The sequence below is a fragment of the Schistocerca nitens genome, chromosome 2 (assembly GCF_023898315.1).
Source record: "Schistocerca nitens isolate TAMUIC-IGC-003100 chromosome 2, iqSchNite1.1, whole genome shotgun sequence".
NCBI lineage: Eukaryota > Metazoa > Arthropoda > Insecta > Orthoptera > Acrididae > Schistocerca > Schistocerca nitens.
The window spans coordinates 309726553-309732987 of NC_064615.1; the positions used below are offsets into that span (position 1 = coordinate 309726553).

General features: G+C 42.0%; 1 non-coding gene across 1 annotated transcript; it reads right to left on the reverse strand.

The window, feature by feature from the left end:
* Positions 1 to 254: 254 nt before the first annotated feature.
* Positions 255 to 398, reverse strand: LOC126237764 (small nucleolar RNA snR44). The gene has a single exon (XR_007545207.1). It is a non-coding gene; the product is annotated as a small nucleolar RNA snR44 (small nucleolar RNA).
* Between the last annotated feature and the right edge of the window lie 6037 nt (positions 399 to 6435).

The following is a 6435-nucleotide window of genomic DNA, read 5'->3' on the forward strand; positions in this document are numbered from 1 at the left end:
AATTTTAGTGGTCCGACACACAAGGAAACAGAACTGGAACAAGAACTAAACAATGCTAAAATCGATATTGCGGCCATAATTTTAACAAAAAAGAAATTACGGGGAACTATCGAATTTCATGATTATTTGCCGAGCTATTGCGGATTACAGCATAAAAAAAGAACGGGTGCTGAAGTCTGCTTCTGGGTGCGAAAAGAGTTAAAGAACAGAATACGTTCGTACAAATATGAACGAAAAGATACTACTACTACGCCTTAAGTTGAGAAAGGATACGTCTCCCTATGGTCTTTGTATACACCAGAAGAAGGAAGTACTCAAAATTTTATTGAATTTTATGGCCTATTACAGAACACTATAGGAAAGAAAAGCACTCAAAGCACTCAGTCTTCAGGCCACAAGCCTCCCATCAGGACCATCCAACTCAGCTGGGGATGCGGATAGGAGGGGCGTGTAGTCAGCACACAGCTCTCCCGGTCCTTATGATGGTTTTCCGAGACCGGAGCCGCTACTATTCGGTCGAGTAGCTCCTCAATCGGCATCACGAGGCTGAGTGCACCCCGAAAAATGGTAACAGCGCATGGCGGCCAGGATGGTCACCCATCCTAGTGCCGGCCACGCCTGACAGCGCTTAACTTCGGTGATTTGACGGAAACCGGTGTATCCACTGCGGCAAGGCCGTTATAGGAAAAATAAGAAAAAGAATATTATATACATCTCATGAGTCATGACAGCCTTGAGCACCCGAGATGGTGAGAGACCCATTATAGAAATAGTATGTACAGAGGGTGAAAATCCACTGAATAACAATGGAAAGAAACTAGTAGAGTTCGCCGCAAACCATCAACGAGTAACAAACGCCTGTTTTAAACACTGTGACATCTATAAAGTTACTGGTGACGACGCTGATGGTGCAGATGTTCAAATGATTCAAATGGCTCTGAGCACTATGGGACATAACATCTGAGGTCATCAGTCCCCTAGAACTTACAACTACTTAAACCTAACTAATCTAAGGACATCACACACATCCATGCCCGAGGCAGGATTCGAACCTGCGACCGTAGCAGTCACGCGGTTCCGGACTGAAGCGCCTAGAACCTCTCGGTCACAGCGGCCGGCGGTTCAAATGTCAGTGATGAAGATCATGTCGATGACTGTGATGCTAGTGCTGATGGTGGAAATGGCTTTGCTATCGATGCTGCCTGTAGCGATGATCTTGATGCTGAAAATTGTACTGGTGATGAATTAGGTGGAACTTAACGTCGACACGGAAGGTGATCACATGAAACGTTGTTAACTGAAGCAATATGAATTAGGTATAGCGTGGTATGAAACGGAAAGAAGGCGGCAACTACCGAACTGCGACCCGCACCATAGCAAAGTAATTAGAGACGAAGATACAGGATTGTTCAAAGATAGATGGCGAAAGAAAAAATCTAGTTTTCATTTGGTACAACTTCGAATAAGTGTAAGGGATTTGATTCTAAACGATCAGTCAAGGAGTTTAGCTTCGCTTCTTTCAGTAACAAGTATAGACGTTTCAGCTCCTGCGTGGAATAGCCTCTTTTATTTCACCCAGTAGTGAGACAGTTACGAGCAGAATAGTAGTTCATATAGATAAAAGAGAAATTGTAAATTACTAAATTAGGAGCGTCTCTTGCCTGTTCACGAAAAATGATTTAGTCACTTTTAGTTATTCATGTTTGTATGGGGTGACTTCTAGTATTTGACTTTCATTAGACTTAATTTCTTTGTATGCTTCTTAGTAATTGCTTTTTAACAGTTCCGTTCTGGTGAACATTAAGGGAGAGGCATCAAGGCCGGCATGGAAACTGCACTCTCATTTTGTAAAGCGCTCACTACTTATCTTTGTCTCGTACGGGGAATTTTACACGTCGTGCGGTGCGAAAGCTCTGTAGTTGGCGTAACGACTCACGTACATCGAAAGGGTACCTGTGATGAAAGATGGGATTCTCCAAGGACACAGCGAGTGTGGAATTTTACTAGCATGCTTAAAGTGACAGGTAGTCCGTTGATCAGATCGGCTTGAATGAAATCTCAACACAATTTCACATTCTGTATAGTCATATGTTCCGGAGGGACGATTTGATGTACTACTTCTTTCTGTTAGTACTATTATCTGCAAAATGAAACCCATTTGCAAGACGAAATATTTACAGCATGATCTTGCGTCGTTTCCAATACTTATTTAGGTAAATAAAGGTGCGTTCCTGATTTCCATCCATGACTCCAAAACGAAACAAGTAGGAAAGCACAGACGAAAAAAGCTGCGCAATACGCAGACAGGTGGCCTCTTGATTTCCCCCAGGACAACTGTTACGGTGATTCTGTGACGACATGAAAGGAATGGTGGCACACAATATGTCAGATCTAAGATGAACCAATTCTTCATCACGCGGGGATCCGTAAAGATGTAGAGAGAGAGACGGAGACAGAGAGAGAGAGAGAGTTATGGCTTTTACTGAAATGTTGCTTGTACAATACTGGAACTTTTGATCTCTTTGAGTTGTTATTCGTTTGTCTTTGGTTTAAGACTTTATTCAGTCTGGATTATGGTCAACGCGCACAGGAAATATTTTGTCAAACCATGTCTGAAGAAAAAAGTTACTGAAGCTTTTCCTGAATAATTAGGAACAGGTCTCCTTTGCCATCTATCGTCTCATGAAATTATAAACGATATCCACAAGATTTTTATTTTATTGTTTTACTTTATCCATCTAGAATTAGGGTCAAGGCCAAATATGAAGGAGATATGCCCAAGATCAGTTGAAATTAGTGGTCCTTATTTCAAAAATACGTAACAGCTCCTCTATTGGTCTCCCAAGGAATTTTAATATCCGTAAATATTTTTTAATTTCTCTGGGCTTTTTGCTGAATGATATTGTACAACCAATCCACGATCTTCAGTAGCCCTTTAGCGAGTATTTTGTTGTTTACGTGTTATACAAATCTTTTCTCTGATTCGTCACAGGAATCTGGAGGTCAAAAACCACTGTCATTATATTCTGTAGTTTGTATATGTTAGAACAAAATAACCGAAATTTACAAAACCGTATTACACGAGTAATGTAATAATCTACTTCGTTCATGTGGTGTCCTGCAGATAGTTAGCATTTGAAAAAAGTCAAACTCCTACCGCCAAAAGCTATTGATAAATAATTGTCACAACTTGTTTTGATCGATCGACAGGTATCCTATACAGACAGCCTCAAGACGGAACTGTGGAAACCGATTGAAATATGTGCACGAAGAATAAATGACGCTGGATAGTTCCTACGATATTTGGTGCCAGTGTTAATATTGTCATTTAAGCTGTTGTAAATAAAGTTTCATGTTGAGAGTGGCTCTACACGAAAAGCTGGAACAAGATGATAATACTGCATGCAGACAGAAATTAACATGACACAGGATGACTTTTAAGTTATTTGACACCACAGGTTTAATATTGTCATGCAAGCTACTGTAGTTCGAAACTGGTTGTGAATAATGATTAAAGTCATCTATTGATAGCTGAAATACAACGTTTTTCTAAAGCAACAGCACTAACAAAAAAAACCTACAAGCTTGTTACAGTAGCGTTGAATATCTGTTTTGTTACGGTTGAGATCTGTTTCCTAAAAACGTCGGCCGCTATCATCACGATAGCTTATAAATAGAACATGGCAGACAGCTGTACAATCTCTAGCAGCCTGACTGACAGAATATCAGTGGCTGCGATAATCTTAGCTAAATGTACCGACTGCAGGAGTGTCTTCACGTCACCTCATGATATCACACGAGTCACATCTGATGCCACATCTACATCTATAATCTGCAAGCCACCGTACGATGTTTTCCGGAGGGTACTTACAACACTACGGTCACTTCCCCATTTTTCTGTACCAGCCACATTGGCGGGAAGAACGATTGTTCGTAAACCTCTGTGTAAGCTCGAACCTCTTGTCTTCTCGCGAGATGTATGTATGAGGAAGCAATACATTGATCGACTCTTCCAGGAACATACGCTCTCGGAACTTGAACAGTAAACCACACAATGATGCACTTCGCCTCTCTTGCAACATCTGCTTGTGGAGTTGGCTGAAGCTGTCCGTGACGCTTTCGCTCTTGCTATACGAGGCTTTGACAAAACGCGCAGCTCTTGTTTGGATCTTCTCTAGCTCCTCTGTCAGTCCTATCCAAGACTGACGATCATTACTGAAGTACTGGTCGAACGAGGTTTAGTGAGCTACCTCTTTGTGCGAGGACTGCATTTCCTGGGGATTCTTCCAATGAACGTCACAATCAGAGTGGTACCTGCCTTACTCGCGATTCGTTTTATGTAGTCGTTCTATTTTAAGTCGCTCTGTATGTATACTCCTGAACATTTAATGTATGTGACTGCTTCCAGTGATTGTTCTACAATCGTATAATCATATAGTAATGTATCTTTCTGCCTCATTGCGTGCAGTACGTTATATTGTTTCTATTGAGGGGACGTTACTGATTCCTGCACAAAGCGTAGATTCTCAGCAGATCTTGACATCATCGGGTGTAGAAGACAAGCGACCTGATCTTTCTCTAAAACTTTCATAAAGCGATTTTTATAAAAATTAGTTATTTTGTTCGCAATAATATATTACTTTACACGTGAATACTACTAGTCCCGGCTGTTACACGACAATCTTCTGATCTGTGAAAACAACAGTAAACAGAAAATTACCTTCAGCTTAACATGAATTTTATAACACAGGCCCACGTCATTAACGTCGATATGCAACAGGGCTTTGGAACATATATTGTGTTCGAAGAAAACGGTCCATTGACACACAGTCAACATGGATTTAGAAAACATCGTTCTTGTGAAACACAACTAGCTCTTTATTCGGATGAAGTGTTGAGTGCTATTGACAAGGGATTTCAGATTGATTCCGTCTTTATGGATTTCCGGAAGGCTTTTGAAATTGTACCACACAAGCGGCTTGTAGTGGAATTGCGTTCTTATGGAATATCGTCTCAGTCATGTGACTGGATTCGTGATGTCCTGTCAGAGAGATCACAGTTCGTAGTAATTGACGGAAAGTCATTGAGTAAAACAGAAATGATTTCTGGCGCTCCCCAAGGTAGTGTTATAGGCCCTTTGCTCTTCCTTATCTATATAAACGATTTGGGAGACAATCTGAGCAGCCTTCTTAGGTTGTTTGCAGGTGACGTTTTCGTCTGTCGACTAATAAAGTCATCAGAAGATCAAAACAAATTGCAAAACGACTTAGAAAAGATATCTGTATAGTGCGTAAATTGGCAGTTGACCCTAAATAACGAAAAGTGTGAGGTCATCCACTTGAGTGGGTGGCAGGGGCAACTTTGAAATCTTCAATGGGAACCCTCATTTTTTATTGCAGATTGCGGCTCTGCGGCTAAATATCCATACATTTGTCTAGAGATTTTCTTTGTTTCTTTGTTTTTTTTCTTCGTTTCACCGTCCATGACGGATTTTTCCGCACGGGGACTGGATGTTTGTGTTGTTCTTATCATTTCATCATCATTCGGGAAAAGTGACGTGAATGGACTGTGAAAAGATTCGGAATTTGTACGGACGCTGATAACCACGCAGTGGAGCACCGCACAAACCACGTATCATCATCATCAATGGCCCTTGAATATCAAATGGAACGTGGGACACCACCCACGTGCTGCGAGGGTAGGAAAGGCCAATATTTCGTAACTTCTAACTGGAACCACATTCGCAACGCCGTAGACGGCCGGAGTGGCCGTGCGGTTCTAGGCGCTACAGTCTGGAGCCGAGCGACCGCTACGGTCGCAGGTTCGAATCCTGCCTCGGGCATGGATGTGTGTGATGTCCTTAGGTTAGTTAGGTTTAATTAGTTCTAAGTTCTAGGCGACTGATGACCTAAGAAGTTAAGTCGCATAGTGCTCAGAGCCGAGCAACGCCGTATTCCCCCGACATATCGAACAGGGGACTACTCAACGCATCACTGTATCCGTGGTTTGAGGCGAAAGGTACTCTACTTTTATAATTATAATTCGAACGTAGTATCGTATTTTTCAATACACTTAGTGATCACCTTTACAACTGACCGTACACGACAGAAGCATATTTGCGGGAGTGTCAGTAAAGTCGTTTCCGATGTGGTCGACCATGTTTTCGCGGCCTCTTGGCACTTGCTGGTACACTTATCTTCTAAATATCCCCACAGAAAGATATTCGGCGATGTCATATCCAGTGATCTATCGTGGCAATCAATAGGGCCACATCTGCCGGTCCACAGACCAGTGTAAACACGGTCTAACACCTCCCGTGCTTCGATTGCGTAGTGCGCTGCACAACTGTCATGCTGAAACCACTTACGTTGTCAAACGTCCAGGGCAACATCCTGTAATGGTACTGTTGTGTCTAGACAAGACAGCCTAGACACA